Here is a 17,168-nt window from a genome sequence, read left to right on the forward strand (position 1 = left end):
ATAACGAGTCAATTAGGGACGATTAAAACAGTGGGTTTCAAACCTTTTCTTTCCACTCACATCCCACCTTAAGAGTTCACAACTCTTTGTAGTCCTTTTCCTGTCCTGTGCATTGGCACCTCCACACCAGACAGTGATGGAACCGGTTGGAATGCTCTCCATGGTACACCTGTAGAAATTTGCAAGAATCTTTGGTGACGTAGTGAATCTCCTCAAACTCCTGACGCAAGAGGTGATGTTAAAGGGAAAAATACAGGTAAACAGTGCAAGACATCATATACGAATGAGAGGCCCCTTCAAAAGCCTGATGACGGCAGGAACCTGGAGTTTTCAAACTCGTATACCTTCTGTTGGGCAGGAATGGGGGGGGGGGGAAGAAGAGAGTATGGTCAGGGTGGGATGTGTTCTTTGATACATTGGCTGGCTTCCCAAGGCAGTGGGAGGTAAAGATGACGTGACATCAATATTGAGGTGACATCAACAACACCTTGGATCATGTGGAGACTAAAGACCTCAAAGCTTCTTTCAAAATGTCTGTTCTTAAGGACCTGTGATTTTAGGCTGTCATCAGCCACTTAACTCCTGACCTCAATGTCTGTAATCAAAATAAAGAAGCGTGCATCAACAAAATAATGATTATCTAATTAGCTCGGGTGATGGATTTTTAATTCCCTTCAGTCACTCACTGCCTGTTGCTTTGTTGTTCTTTGGGTCTGAGCCACTAGTACACAGTAGTCTGAAATGGTGTCTGTTCCTAATGGAGCTGGCAGGTGCAGGGAGCAAACCACCAGGAAGGGGTGGGAGGGGAGAAGGCCCTCTTCTTCTGCCATCCGCAACCAGACATCGAACTGTGTTTGTGGTTGTGGACCAGTAATGCTGACATGGACAATGGAATGGGCTGGTGGGCTGGAAGGGTGGCGGCTGCCTCTGTGTGTGTGTGTGTGTGTGTGTGTGTGTGTGTGTGTGTGTGTGTGTGTGTGTGTGTGTGTGTGTGTGTGTGTGTGTGTGTGTGTGTGTGTGTGTGTGTGTGCGTGCGCCAGTGAGAGAGAGCTCTAGTGTTCATCAGTTTATTTGTCACATTGTACTGAGTACAGTGAGAAGGGTTCTTCTGTGAGCAGTCCAATAGGTAATCCTGAACATACAGATGTTAAGAGCACAATTTACAAACTATAGAGTTCCAATGAAAAGAAAAATCAATTCGTACCAACCACTTCAACTCCACACCCCACTGCCACTGTGACATATCTGTCCACAGCCTCGGACAGCTAAGTTGCGGCCACCTGCAAATTTGGGAAACAGCCCCTCATATTCCATCTTGGCTCTCTCCAACCAGATGGCATCTCTGTCAACCTCCAATTTCCATTAACCGTCCCCCAGTCTCTCCCTTCTCCCCATCCCTCTGCCTCCCTTCCTCCAGCTCCCGGCCCCCTTCCCTTCCTTCAGACCCATCTTCAGGAGCCCTCTGCTTTTCTCTGCTTCTTTCTCCTTCACCATCCCACCTCTATCCACCTGTATTTATTTGTTAGCCTGTGTTCCTCCCCCTCCCTTTCATTCAGACGTCCGCCTGATTTTTGGTGCTACTGATGAAAGGCTCAGTCCCGAAACGCCGACTGCCTTTTGCTTCTTTTGCATTTCTGCTGCACTGTTGTATACTGCTGAATTCGTACCAAGCAGGAACAGCACAATAGCTCTGTTGTGGGGTTCATTCTCCGATCGTTGTCTGCTTTTCCCGGGGTGATGAACTGGTCCCATGCAGGAAGCTTCAGAGCCTTGGGCTGGAATTCAGAAAGTGAGAGGGGATCATCCTGCCACATGTGAGATTCTGAAGGGGCATTGTGTGGTGGGTGCAGAGATAAAGAAGAACTTCCTTTTATCAGAGGGTTGTGAAATTTTGGAATTCCCTGTCACAGACTGTTGTTGGATGGGATCCAAGAGAGTTTGGAACAAGCAGGAAAGTGGAACAGAAGCAAAAACATATCAACCGCGATGACACAGAAATGTGCTGGAGAAACTCAGCAGGCCAAGCGCATCCAGAAGAAATAAAGGATAACCAATGTGTCTGGCCTGGGCCCTTTGTCAGGTACACTCTTAACTTCCTCTGGATGCTGCATGACCTGCTGAATTTCTCCAGCATGTTCGTGTACTGCACAGGACCCCAGCAAATGCAGGCTTTCTGCTTTAACTCTATTTCACTATAATCTTACTGACTGATGGTTTGATGAGTTGTTCCTGGTGACTTCTGGCTTTAAATATGCAACGAAAGGACCTGAGGACAGCTCCATGCATTGGAAACGTATAGAGGGATACAGGCTGAAGGCAGGCAAATGGGACTAGCCTGAATAGACAACTTGATCGGCATGGGGAAGTTGGGCTGAAAGGCCTGCTTCTGTGCTGGAGAACTCAATGATGTTATTTCTTATGTTTTAACATTTTCTAGAATGATCCATTGGAATTGGAAGGATTGTGATTGAGATTAAACACTTGTGCTCCAGTCCCCAGCTCTTCTTCATGGACTACTGGGAAATAAACCTCATTTATTTGGCAACCTGCTCTGATTCTTTTTCTGTGGAATTACAATTTCTGTTAACGTGGTGTTCATTTGGAAGGCCGATGAGAGCAGTGCAAGTTTGATGACTCAGGCATGCATTCACAGCCATCCGGATGTTCAGAGCCATTAGGAAATGTGATTACAGCAGAGACACTGAAATGCCTGGCTCCAGGGAGTGGTTTATGACAAAAATGATGGGAAATCTTTTCTTTTAATTTACAATGCACCTCAATCAAATTCTTTCCCAGCAAAGTCCATCACAGGTTCTGACCTCTTGTCCATTGAAGACATCCATGCAAGGCTCCGTTATGGCACCACCAACACAGGTTAGAACCTGGTGCTGTCTGTGAGGTGTTTGCGTCTTCACCCCATGACCTGCCTGGGTTTCCTCCGGGGGCTCCGGTTTCCTCCCACATTCCAAAAATATATGGGGTTGGTAGGTTAATCGGGTGTAAATGGGTGGTGCAGATTTCAATGGCTGGAATTGGCTTCTTCAGTGTTGAAATAAATTACATATGAAATTATGATTGTGAAGGACCTCCATCATCCTGGCCACAAGACATAGGAATGGAATTGGGCCATTTGGCCCATCGAGTCTGCTAGGCTGCTCCATCATAAGTGATTTACTATCCTATTTAACCCTTTTCTCCTATCTTTTCCCTGTAACCCTTGATTCTCTTCCTAATCAAGAACTTATCTACCTCCGTCTTAAATCTTCCCAATGACTTGGTCTCCACAGCTGTTTGTGGCAATGAATTCCACAGAATCACCACCCCCTGGGTAAAGAATTCTCCTCATCTGTGTTCTAAAGGGACGTTTTTGTATTGTGAGGCTGTTCCCTCTGGTCCAAGACTCCCCCATCACAGGAAACATCCTCTCCATGTCCACTCTATCCAGGCCTTTCAGTATTCTGTAGGTTTCAATGAGATTCCCGCCCCCCCACCCACCCCTCTAAACTCCAGCAAATGGAGACCCACAGTCACCAAATGTTCTTTGTATGATAACCCTTTCATTCCAGGGATCATTCTTGTAAACCTCCTCTGGTCTCTCTCAAATGCCACAGACATCCTTCCTTCGATAAGGAGCCCAAAATGGCTCACAACGAAGCCTGAAGTCCAGCGCCTCTAGGTTCAAGAACAGTTTTTTCCCCCAACAGTCATCAGGCTCTTGAACCTCATTGTATTATCTTAATTGTAAATTAACCCAGCACCACCACCAGATCTCTCTGCACCAGTGTAAAATCACTTCCAATTGCACTACTATTTATCTAACCTTTTATATTTATTATAATTTTTACTCTCATGTGCTAAAACTTAATTCATCCTTTTGCTTATTAGGATACTTTACATACATGTCTAACTGCAGCAAGCAAAGAGAATTTCAAGGTTCTGATTTATTGTCAGAGTACATCACATACAACCCTGAGATTCTTTCTCCTGCGGGCCAGACAGAATTTCCACTTATCAATGGAGCAAAAAAAAAAACGATACTCCAGAAAAGATAAGTACACCAAAGAGAGAAATGTAAAGAAAGAAAGAAACTCTCAATTTAAAAAAAAACTCTGCCCCCCCCCCCCCCCCTTGAGACTTTGTTCAAAGTAAATACCAAGTTTTGTGGCTTATTCATGACAATAAATTCTGATTCTGAAGTTTATGGCCCCCCTTCCCCGTGAAGCAGTCAAGTTTAGTTGGCTTCTTCCATATTTCTACCGACTACACTAATAAACAATTTCAGTCTGTGGCCCCCTCCTTAAATGTGCTGTGGTCCACGTTGAGAAATGGCTGCCTTTAGATTACTGAGTCATCAATAATTTGGTAGATCACAGAATCAACTTCTCCCAGCAATAATGACAGCCAAGTAAAACACAAGAGTCTGTGGAAACTGTGGTTGAAATAAAAACACCACGCTGGAGAAACTCAGCAGGTCAAACAGTGTCCTTTATGTAGCAAAGGTACCCAACGTTTCAGGCTCGAGCCCTTCATCAATGTACGGGCAAATTATGTGCACGGCCACACATTTAATGAAGGGAAGATGAAATGTTGGTTCTGTATCTTTATCTTTGCTACATAAAGGACACTGTTTGACCATAATGATGTTGAGTTTTACACTAAAGGAGTGAGAGAGAAGGGTGAAGGATTTAAGAGATTTTATTCTATCAGTATTGTGAGTTGATCTTGGGAAGGCGCTGGGTGGGTCACGTCTCCAGAATGGAGGACCATCGCCTTCCCAAGATCGTGATTTATGGTGAGCTCTCCACTGGCCACCGAGACAGAGGTGCACCAAAGAAGAGGTACAAGGACTGCTTAAAGAAATCTCTTGGTGCCTGCCCCATTGACCACCGCCAGTGGGCTGATCTTGCCTCCAACCGTGCATCTTGGCACCTCACAGTTCGGCGGGCAGCAACCTCCTTTGAAGAAGACCGTAGAGCCCACCTCACTGACAAAAGACAAAGGAGGAAAACCCAACACCCAACCCCAACCCACCAATTTTCCCTTGCAACCGTTGCAACCGTGCCTGCCTGTCCCACATCGGACTTGTCAGTCACCAACGAGCCTGCAGCAGAGATGGACATACCCCTCCATAAATCTTCGTCCCCGAAGCCAAGCCAAAGAAAAAGAAATTGTGAGTCGAAGGGAGGTGGTCTTTAATAAGAAAGGAGACGTTACTGCAGGCGGACAGGAAAATGGAGTTGGATCAATTGGATCAGCCATGATGTGAGAGGGTGCTGGAGGGGTTTTGGTCATGTTAGAGATGTTCATCTGGAGCTCGGGCTGCTGACGGTTCGGACCGAGGACTGTGTGGCTGTGGGAGTGCTGGAGGCGAATCCACGGACACACTGTGACTTTGAAGGGACTCTTCTTTTTCTCTGACTGTAGGGGTGCTGGGCAATTTCTGCTGATGGTGAATCTTACGGTGGACTAAAGGAAATTTGGTGTGATGTAACATTTTCTGTTTTATCACAATGGCATTAAAATAATCTTGAATCTTGACAATCTTATGAAATGGCGAGGCAGGCCAAGTGGTGAATGTCGTGTTCCTTGATCCCAAGTGCAGGTTCAGCACCAGAATCCTGGGTGTGGGTGAGTTGGAGACGATGAATGACAGCTGGGTCTCCTTTACCATCATCATTTTGACAGGGAACACGATTGAGTTGCTGCAACATTATCAGCAGTTTTGTGGCTGTGGAGAACAAGCTGTGAACATGTGTCAGAAAGCTGGAGTGATGGAAGAACAGTAATAAATTGGTGATACGCAGTGGGGGACTGACTGGTGACTATCCAGTGCACTTCATGCCTGGTTAAAAAAAAACCTTCTCAATGTTGTTTTTTATTGATACAAAATGTCACCCTGCACTCTGCGACTGTAACACCCCACCCTGCGCTCTGCGACTGTAACACCCCACCCTGAACAGTGTGACTGCAACACCCCACCTGAACACTGTGACTGTAACACCCCACCCTGCGCTCTGTGATTGTAACACCCTACCCTGCACTCTGTGACTCGTGAGACACCTTTTCACACTGCTGTGTAAAATAGGGATTCCCAGGAAATTTTCCCAGGAACTCTCTCGTGAACCGATGGTGTGAAAATGTCGGCCCGGGGAAACTACCCAGGTCCCTGGCCCTACCTCTTGGATAGGGTCACAGTCCTGGGTAATTTCCCCGGGCCACCCACTAAAGGAAAATGGTCAAGCAGGGGAAGAATCGTGGGGAACAAGCTGCATCACACAGGCAATTAAAATACAGAATCATACCATAGAAATCCTGACAACAGCGGGCCGTTTCGGGACTTCACAATGGCGGCTTACAAAACAATGTCGTGGTTAGTATTCATATAATCTATAATTACCGCAGAGCCCACCTCACTGACGAAGGATAAAGGAAGAAAAACCCAACAACCAACCCCAACCCATCAATTTTCCCCTGCAACCACTGCAACCGTGTCTGACTGTCCCGCATTGGACTTGTCAGTCACCAACGAGCCTGCAGCTGACGTGGACATACCCCTCTATAAATCTTTGTCCGCGAAGCCAAGCCAAAGAAAGAATCTAAGGGATATTACATTTAAGCAATTTACAACTATATTTATCACATATTATTCTATATTATTATAACTACAGAATTTTTTTTCAAACTTTGCTAATTTGTCTCTTTTATGTTTAGTCACTGTGCTGTAATTTCAAGGTGTAAGTTTAATTTTGCTGGTTGTTTATCCCCGTTATATTCAGTGATCTACAGGAATTACAAAAAAATGACTAAAGATTCCATATGGTCTGGTATGGGAGGAAGTCCATGTGGGTGCGGGGGGTCATGACACCACAAGTTACTGGGACACCGACCCCAATCACGCTGCTGGGCTTACATTGGTCGGCTCAACATTGTGGGCTGAATGGCCTGTACTGGGCTGTAATGTTTTATGTTCTCATGCTGGCAAATGGAGTTCGTATCAGTGGATGAGATCATCATGAGTAGGTCGAGTCGAAGGGCCTGTATCTGTGCTGTTCAACTATCATTCGATGAGTTTGAGCAGAAACCTGGATAATTCCATGATCCCCGACGTGTGTTTCAAAGACCCAAGTCATTCACACATTAAAATGATTGAATTGGGGAATTGGATCACCCCAAGGATTGGCCATTATTGGACTGGCAATAATCCTCTTACTGGATTAAATGTAATTTTATGTTGTGCGCACTTAGGGAATGGCAGAATATCAAAGGCGGGCAATGAAATTGATTGAGACATTTACTTGCGATTCACTGGAACACGACAAGTAAGTCAGATTTGGCTGGAGCCTTTGGGCACCAACATAAATAGTAAACAATAGCGACGTGGGCAGTGAAGGAGTTGTTCTTGAAACATCACTTTGTGTTGGAATGAGCTTGACAACCATTTTGATTGTTGGACAGAAGCAATCTGAAAAAAACGCTGAGCTTGCTTAAAAGTGCACGTAGAGCAGAGATGCGGAGGAATTTCTTCGGCGAGAAGGCGGTGGAATTTATTGCCACAGGCAGTTATGGAGACCAGGTCATTGGGTGTGTTTCAGACAGAGATTGAGAAGTTCCTGATTAGCCAGGGCATCAGAGGGAGAAGGCCAGTCAGTGGGGAAAATGGATCAGCTCATGATTGAATGACAGGGCAGACTCGAAGGGCTGAATGGCCTATGGTGATTATTACAGATTTCCATGCTTATTTTTTTATTAGTTTATTACAATGATAATATTCTCTTTCCTGACGCTTTTAGTATGGATTATAATGTATTTTTCAAACTGAATTACAATGAACTGTTACAGTACCAGCAACCCGAGTTTGAATCTAGGGACTGTCTGTAGGAGTTTGTACGTTCTCCCCATGTCTGCATGGGTTTCCTCCGGGTGCTCCGGTTTTCTCCCACCCTTCAAAACATATGAGGGTTGTAGGTCAATTGGGTGTAATTTTGCGGCTAGAATCTGCTTCTATTGTGTGGTAAATAAAATTTAAAAAAAACTGATTGACAATTCCCTGATCTAGTCCAATTGGAAGACAGCTCTGAAATTATTATTTGGTGGCAGCTATTTTTTGAATTTGAATTTAAATGAGTTGTTAATTGTCACAGTGAAAAGCTCTGTTTGCATGGTATCCAGGCAAGTCAACTTGTAGTTAAGTAGCCTGTGCAATAATAAAACAAAGTGCAGGGTCAATAAGGCAAAAAGTGCAAGTCATAGTGTTACTAGGAAAAAAGCACAGGATAGAAAGAACAGTTACATAGTGTAGAGGCATCATCTTTTACCAGTGAGAGTCAAGACAAGTTTATTGTCATCCAATTGTACAAGTACAACCCGACGACACAGCGTTCTCCGGTCCTCAGAACACGCAGACGCACAAACAGACATAACACACATACAGACAAACAATATATATGAAATTTAAATTTTAAATTTAGACATACAGCCCTGAAACAGGCCATTTCAGCCCACGAGTCCGTGCCCCCCAATTAACCTACATCCCTGTTACATTTTGAATGGTGGGAGGAAACCGGAGATCCCAGGGAAAACCCATTCAGACATGGGGAGAATGTAAGAACTCTTCACAGACAGTGCGAGATATGAACCCTGGTCCCTTCGCTGGTGCTGAAAAGGGGTTGCACTAAGCACTAACCCAACCATGCAGGACAAGTATTTCATCTGTACAAATAAATAAATAGATAAACAGAGATTGTTTCATGGATATGAGAGTCTTGGATTAGTTCCTGAATAAGAGAGGACCATTTAAGAGTCTGATAACAGCAGAGAAGAAACTGTCCTTGAATCTGGTGGTCATGTTTTGAAGCTCATGCATCTTCTGTCCAAGGGAAGAGGGGAGAAAAGAGTGTAACTGGGATGGGACGGGTCCTTTGATATGTTGGCAGCTTTCACGAGGCAGCAAGAGGTGATGGTAGAGTCGATGGACGAGAGGATGGGGAGGTAAATTGTTTTTGGGTGAAAGACTACCTGTTGTCCTTGGAGCCAAGTATTCTTCTGTGGTGGTTCACCTGTGAACCAGAGGGTCTTCTGGGCTTATGATCTGGTGCAGAACCCAAGACGGTGTTGTCATTCACGTGAAACAGGTGGCCTTCAAAAATGCCGTGGATCTTTCCAAGAGTATCAGAGTCTTGCTGGAAGACATCTGTGCAAGGTGAAGGGAGGAAAATTTAAGGGTAACATCAGGGTTAACTTGTTTTTTGCACAGAAAGTTGTGGGGGCCTGGAATGCATTACCAGGGGTGCTGGTGGAGGCTGGAACATTAGGGGCATTTTAGAGATTCTTAAGCAGCCACATGGATGGAAGAAAAATAGATTATGAGGTAGGGAGAGTTTAGTTTTTTTTGGTAAGAATATGTAGGACGGCACAACATCGAGGGCTGCAGTGTTCTATGCTCTATCCCAGTCTATATTTACCCCACCACATCAGTAAAGCCTTTTCTCTTGGCATTATGTCATGGCCATGTGTGGGATCATTCTGTGTACAAGGTGACTGATTTGTTACCAATGTTGGAATAGCAATGCACTTCAAAATAATTGTGATGTTTCAGAATGTACTGAGTATAGAGAAGGGGTTGTTGAAACCCAAGTCGTTATTTCACTCTTGCTGGGAATTTTGGTTTATCGTTTCATTCAAGGGAGGAGAAATCAATGCATCGACTCTGGCCTCGTGTTTAAATCCGGCTTCAAACAGATTCTGAGATGACAGCAAGTCAAGCTGTTAACTGCGCAGGTTTTAGAGAGCTTACAAGCCGAGCATCGGGAGGACGAGCCCAAGGTCAACTGATGAACACTAGACGCCGGTTAATGAGGGAATCTCACTTAATGAGCAGGCAGTGTACAAAGCAGCAGTTCTCCTGCGACAGAACACGAGCTTCCCTCACAAGGGCCTGGTGCTGGTCACCTCACAGAAGAGGCAGAAAATCCATGTGAAACATGGTCGCCATGGAGACCAGAAAGGCAAGAAGCCACTTGCGTAAATTCACAATCTCAAAATGACCCCGAGAAGTCGCCTGAACAAATCTCCCACTGGTACAATAAAATTGTGTTTGTTCTCCTCCAACTGGTCTCTCTCTCTCTCTCTCTCTAATTCCACACTGTGATTTTACTTCTGTGCTCTGCACGGTTCGGCTGTCTGGACTACTTGCAAACTGAACTTTTCTCCCTGCACCTTGGTACACATGACAATAAACTTGGACTTGAGAAGCCTTCAGCAGATGAAATCCGTGTTGAAATGAAATGGCTAATAACATGTCAGTCAGTTTACACATTCAAAACATGACAATAAAATGAATAGGTATATCTTTACAGCAAAGTTGTTAAAGGAGATTGTACATCACCCGACCACCAGGGAAACCTCCCGGTGGATAAGGATGGCCTTCCTGATGAAAACTCTGTGTGGAATGTGATAATGAAACGAGTTTATTGTCATACACGTTGTACAATGTAACCAGGCAACCAAATTATTGCTTGCTGTAGCTGAACAGGTACAATAGTATACTTAACCGTTAAAAAGAGACAATATAGTAAATACAAAAAAAGGATCATAAATATTCACAGTTGATCCCAGTACAAAAAGGAAGTGGCTGAGCAACAGGGCACAGTCCTTTTGCGGGGTTGGAACAGTCCCTAATCCATGTAACAAAGGGATGGCTGTTGGAAAGGAAGTGTCCTTGAACCTGGAGGCGCTGGTCTTCAGGCTTCTGTGTCTTCTGCCTGAAGGGAGCAGCGAGAAGAGGTTGTGGCCAGGGTGGTGGGGGGGAGGGGGGGGGGGTCCTTCATGACATTGGCTGCCTTCTCAAGACCACGCCTCATGTAGTTCAGAAGAACGAGGGGGGAAATCTGTGAATGCAGAGTGGGGGAAAAGGAGACAGGGAAAAGGGAAGAGAGAGAGAGAGAGAGTGAGCAAGCTGGAGGAAAGGAGAAATGGGGGGGGGGTGCCTTAAGGAAACTGGAGAAGTCAATGCTCACGCCATCCAGTTGGAGGGTCCCCAGACAGACAATGAAGTGTTCCTCCCTGATTTATTTTATGATTAGGGGAGTATAGGGAGGTTCAGAAGCCTGTTGGAAATAAACTTTTCTTAAACCTGAAGGTGCTGGTCTTCAGGATTCTGTACCTTCTGCCCGAAGAGGTTGGGGCCAGGGTTGGGGCTGGGGTGGGGGCGGGGGTGGTTCCTTATGATGAAGAAACATAGGGGCTGAGAGTTTATTCTCTCTGGCCACTTTGATGAGTTATCTTGTACTGCCTCTGTTCCCTATCAGTCTTCATCTTGATAGCATCAGTAGACCTCTTTTAGCCTGCTCCTGTCTATCCACAGGTTTCATTAAATATGCATCCATTTATGCTGACAGCTTAAAACTGCTAAGTTAATAAATTGAATTGCAAGTGAAGTACAAAATTAATTTACAATTTCCATCTGAATTCTCATCAGTGCTGCTAGATTTATCAACCTTCCTCCCACCTTCAGGGTTTGGCTCTCATGAAAACTTGGAACCAGGGAAGGCAGGGCAAAGTGGAACTTCTGAACCGCTCTCACAATGAGAAAATGGAAGGGCAAGAAATGAATTTATCTGAATTGTCAAAACAGGATTTTGCTTTTATCCAGATTAACCTTGTACCCAGAGACCTTCCCATAATCCTGAAGTATGGTCCTCAGTCTGCTCAATGACCTCCCAGGTTCTGTCAAATACACTAACGCATCCTCAGCAAACAGGTTGATTTTGTGTTCCATCTGGTCCATCTTGAACCCCTTTATGTTTGGATCCCGCCGAATGGTTTCTGCCAGTGGTTTAATAGCTCGTATGAACAGAGCGGAGACACCTGCCTGTTTGTGATTATTTTAGCTACCGGGACCAATGCCTGAAGAGGGCGCACAAAATCAGTGACCCGGTGCGGACTTGAAAGGCCAACATGGCCTGTTTCCGCTCCGTAAATGGTTATATGGTTATATGTGAAGACAAGCATTTGAGGCGAGGGGGAGTGTGGGGAAAGGGATTTTACATGGAGAGTGGTGAAGTGCCTTGAACAAACTGTTTAAGAGGCTTCTGGACAGTATTCTCACTGCCCGTGGGAAGAAGCTGCTCCTCAGCCTGGTGGTGCTGGCTCTGATCCTCCCTTATCTCTTCTTCGATGGGAGCAGCTGAAAGATGCCGTGTGCAGGGTGGAAAGGGCCCTCAAGGATTTTGCGCACCCTCTTCAGTCAACGATTCCGGTAGATCACGTCGATGGGAAGGAGGGAGGGAGGGATAACAATAATGAGTTTATTGTCATGTCCAATGCACACATCCTCCAAAATTCTGAACTGCTGAAACTGAATCAGTACATTTAAAAAAAAACTAGAGGAAAAACTACCACAGTATAGGCAGCCTGGTTGACCTCGTGGTCAGTATGGGCGGCCTGGTTGGCCTCGTGGTCAGTATGGGCGGCCCGGTTGGCTTCGTGGTCAGTATGGGCAGCCCGGTTGGCTTTGTGGTCAGTATGGGCGGCCCAGTTGGCCTGGTGGTCAGTATGGGTGGCCCGGTTGGCCTCGTGGTCAGTATGGGCAGCCCGGTTGACCTGGTGGTCAGTATGGGCGGCCCGGTTGACCTGGTGGTCAGTATGGGTGGCCTGGTTGGCCTGGTGGTCAGTATGGGTGGCCCAGTTGACCTCGTGGTCAGCACGATGCTGTTACAGCATCAATGATCGGGAGCGGGGTTTGAATCTGGGCCCCTCTTTAAGGAGTTTGCACATTCTCCTTATGTCTGTGTGGGTTTCCTCCGGGTGCTCTGGTTTCCTCCCACGTTCCAAAGACGTACCGGGTTATCAGGGTAATTTGGGTGGTGCAGGTTAAATGGCCAGGATCAGTTTCTTCAGTGTTGTAAATATTTTTTAATTTAAAAATATACTTGAATTTAAAAAATGGATACATAAGAAATATTCATAGAAAGCGGGGAAAGAGATTTCGTACAGGAGAAAACTTGGTGGGCTGAAGGGCCTGTTCCTGTGCTGTACTGTTTGATGTTCAGATCAAAACAACAGAGGGAATTGGAGCAGGACTAAACCCACGTCAGGACTGAACAGTGAGAAGCTGGATAGACTCAGCAGAACAGGCAGGGTCCACAAGGAGAAATGATTGGTCCACATTTTAGGTCAGGTCCCTTTATTGTGTGTTTCTCTGCCTTAACATTCGCAACCGGGCTTCTGCTGGGATTGGACTGAGGTTCTACCTGAGAAAAATCTCCGACAGGTTTCATGGAAAGGGGTTGGAAATTGTGGCTGAATTTTCGGGATAGATCTGAGCTCGGGCCTCGAAGCCTACATTTATCCAGTGGTGGTTGATATCGCTCTCAGGGTGGCACAGTGGCAATGTGGATCGAGCCTCTGTCTCCTAGTTCCAGGGACACCGGTTCCATCCTGACCCCTGGCGCTGCCTTTGTGAAGTTTACAAATTTTCCCTGTGTTGTTGACCATGAGTTTATTGTCATACACACTGTATCGTGTACATAAGCACTGGAATTCTTACTGGCTGCAGCCAAACAGGTAAAGAGAACAATGAATAAATTACAAAGAGATAGAGTCAAGGTATGTGGAGGTGGGTTTGCTGGTGCAGGAGCAGGCAGACACAACGGGTCCACCAGGATAAGTCCTGTTTGTGGATCTTGGGTAGGAGATAGAAGCTGGAAGAGCAAGGTTTAGGGCACTATTGGGGTGCAGGGTCAGGTCGTGAAACATCAACCATTCCTCTGCCTCCACAGACACTGTTTGACCTGTGGTTTTCTTTCTGAGCTTAATGTATAATGTTCGATGGAGAAATGAGCCTGCTTTGCCACAAAGGACAACACTAAGATCAACTAACTACGAGTTACGGCGCCAGAATCCTTTATTGCCTCGAATCTCCCTTCTATTAGTAAAGTGTTTTTAATTCAAGCAACCTTCTCTGCATTATCTGGATGATTAAGCTGTGTATTTATGCCTGAACTCCCCAAACACAGAAGGTCGCAAATTGACAAAATCACTTCTCCCACTCACTTCACCAAAATTCAGAATGAGATATTTTCGCAATAGTTTTGTGAAACTAGCCACTGTCAATCACCCAGGTGATTTCTGCTGCCTGGTACAATGCTCTTGAATAAATATGTTTTAATGTGTCCACACACCTGGGGCGGAAGTGAATATTCATAGTGTTCACTGGTAATTGAGATGGAGGCCAGAGGAAGTTTATTGAGAACAAATTGAATTTTCTTTGGCTGTTATGGAGACTAATTTTAATTGGCCCATAACCATTGAGAGGTCTGGTCACTGGCATGTTGCATTGGATCTGGATCAGTGATGCTGTGCGTCTACAATTCCTTCCAAAGATCTGAATCAGGGAAGTGTTGTCGGAGAAAACATAGAGGAGATTTAATAGAAGCATTCTGAATCATGAAGGGGTTTTATGGACCTATTGTGGTGGTAGGATGGTTGGACTGTGAGGAAAGATCTTCAAGAAACCTGATGAGACACCAGCAGCAATATTTTGCTGCATCATGGCTTGATAATGGGGGAACCAATGCCTCTCAGCCCTGCAAAAGGTAATGGGCAAAGTCTAGTATATATCACAGGCAAAACTCTCCCCACCTTCGAGAATATCGAAATGGAATGCCAACCCTAATAACCCTAACCCAAGTGCATCGGAGAGCAGCAAGGACCCTCACCGCCCAGCACATGCTCTGTTCTCGCTGCTGCCATCAGGGAAGAGGTGTAGGTGCCTCAAGACTCGCCCCACCAGGTTCAGGAACAGCTGCTACTCCTTCACCGTTTAAGGACTCTCACTTGTGTTCTTTATTGATTGACTCTGTATTGCCAAGTCAGTTTGTTTACATTTCTCTCTTGTCTAAGCATCTTATTCTTGAGAACACTTTTTTTTTGCACTGCCAATAAGTGGTAATTTTTCCTCGCCCACAGGAGAAAGAATCTCAGGGTTGTATGAACTCTGACAATCAATCCGAACTTTGGACTTTATACTGAGTATGAGGAGTAATCGGGATTCAAGGACTGAGAAAGTAGCAGGATATGGCTAGAGTTCATTTTCAAGATATTTAAAGGATAAATTTGGAAAGATTCCGTATTTGAAGGATAAAACGCTGCCAGGAGAGAGCGATCAGCTGGGATTGATCCATGCCTGCTCCTGGTCTGTCTGTCTGTCTGTCATGCTCTATTCAGTCATTTCAGTGCTGAAATGCATCCTTTAGTTTGGTAATGATAAACAAAAAGCTATTTCACATTCTACACCATGACTGCCACACACCAGCGTCGCGAGCATCCTCAGTGAAAGACCTCCTGGTCAGGTCTGTGTGACTCCTGACCTGTCAATAAATGTAGAAAGCGAAAGACACCAACAGGAGGCAGTTGGGCCTCTTCCCTTCAAGCCTGCTCCACCACATCGTAAGATCATGAATGATCAGATGATAACCTGCATACTCTTCTGCACCTTCCACCTCTCTTGTTAAATATCTCTGCCAAAAATGAATTCAAGCATTCATCTTCCACCTGCCATCTGAGCATGAGAATTCCAAACACTCACAACCCTCTGAGCAAAAATGTATCTGTATCTTACGGCCATAAAACCTCGGAGCAGAAGGAGGCCATTCAGCCCGTCGAGTCTTCTCTGCTATTCCATCATAGTCTGATCCATTCTCCCATTCAGCCCCACTCCCCAGCCTTCTCCCAAGAACCTTTGATATCCTGACTATTCAGACACCTATCAATTTCTGTCTTAAATACACCCATCGATCTGGCCTCCACAGCTGTAAATTCACCATTCTCTGGCTAAAGAAATTCCTCTGCCTCTGTTTTAAACGGGCGCCCTTCAGAATTGAAATTGTGCCCTCTTGTCCTGGACTCTCCCACCACAGAAAACAACTTTGCCATATCTACTCGGTCCAGACCTTTCAACATTCAAGATGCTTCTGTGAGGTCCCCCCCTCATTCTTCTGAACCCTGAATGGCAAACCCCCCTCTTTAATCTGGTTCTAGATTCCCTCCACATCCACTTTGGACCTTATACATTTCAGTCAAGTTGCCTCTCACCTTGTCTGACTTGGTTCCAACCACATCCTTCCATAAATAAAGAGGCTGATAACTCCAGTTATGGTCTCACTATTTAAATGAAACATTAGCTCCCTGCTTATGCATTCAATTCCCCTAGCAATAAACAATAACATCCTGTAAGCTTTCCTAATTGCCAACTGCACCTGCATACTGGCCTTTTGCAAATCGTGTACCAGTGCACTCCGATTACTCAGCATCTCAAAGCGCAGCAATCTCTTTCCAATTAAATGCAATGCTTTCTCTCCCCCCCCCACCCCCCCCCCCCGCTTCCCCCCCCCCAGGTTTTTCTGCCAAAGTTGACAACGTTATGTTTTCCTACTGCGACTCCACCTGGCTGATCTTTGCGCACTCATGTTACCTTTTCTCTGTCCCACCACAGCCTCTTCAAGCCCACATTTGGTTTAGTTTCCAGCCTGTGTCATCAGTAGCGTTACAATGCCTTGGTCGTCACCCAAGTCATTTATATAAATGATCAAAATTGAGACCCAAGCATGTCAAACAGGGGGAAAAAAAACCCACTTAGTGTTGCTGTTAATGCCACGCTGTTACAGCGCCAGCGACTTGGATTCGAATCTGTCATTGTCTGTGAGGATTTTGTATGTTCCCCCACGTCTGCGTGGGTTTCAATGGGCTCGTGGGCCGAAAGGGCTGTTACTGCGTTATACGTCTATGTCTTAAAATACAGAGATGCTGGAGGAGCTCAGGAAATCTTGCAGTGTCCATAGGAGGTAAAGATATATAACTGATGTTTCCAGCCTATTCCCTTCTTCAAAAAACCCTTAAGGAAAGGCTCAGGCCCAAAATGTCCTATGGACGTTATGAGACTGGCTGAGACCCTCCAACATCTTTGTGTTTTTATTACAATCACAGCATCTGCAGACTTTTGTGTTTCACTTAATGTCTTCTCTCTGTTTCTGTGAACTCTGCTACATCGGAAGGTTATTGACCACACAATTTTCTAAAGTAACCTTTGATGTGGTACCTTATCGAATGCCTTTTTAAAACTAATATATTTACCAGTTCTCCTTTATCAAAATGTTTAGACATACATACGG

The 17,168-nt window shown here is 45.3% G+C and overlaps 1 protein-coding gene and 1 long non-coding RNA gene across 7 annotated transcripts in view; one reads left to right on the plus strand and one right to left on the minus strand.

Annotated features, from left to right (window-relative positions):
- Positions 1-17,168, plus strand: part of nav3 (neuron navigator 3) — a 401,736-nt gene that overhangs the window by 89,228 nt on the left and 295,340 nt on the right. The window lies entirely within an intron of this gene.
- Positions 92-10,441, minus strand: LOC138746254 (uncharacterized). Its single transcript, XR_011346825.1, has 3 exons — positions 10,354-10,441; positions 9,016-9,190; positions 92-169 (listed from the first exon to the last, which is right to left on the minus strand). It is a non-coding gene; the product is annotated as an uncharacterized lncRNA (long non-coding RNA).

Source organism: Narcine bancroftii, chromosome 11, assembly GCF_036971445.1.
Source record: "Narcine bancroftii isolate sNarBan1 chromosome 11, sNarBan1.hap1, whole genome shotgun sequence".
Classification (NCBI taxonomy): Eukaryota; Metazoa; Chordata; class Chondrichthyes; order Torpediniformes; family Narcinidae; genus Narcine; species Narcine bancroftii.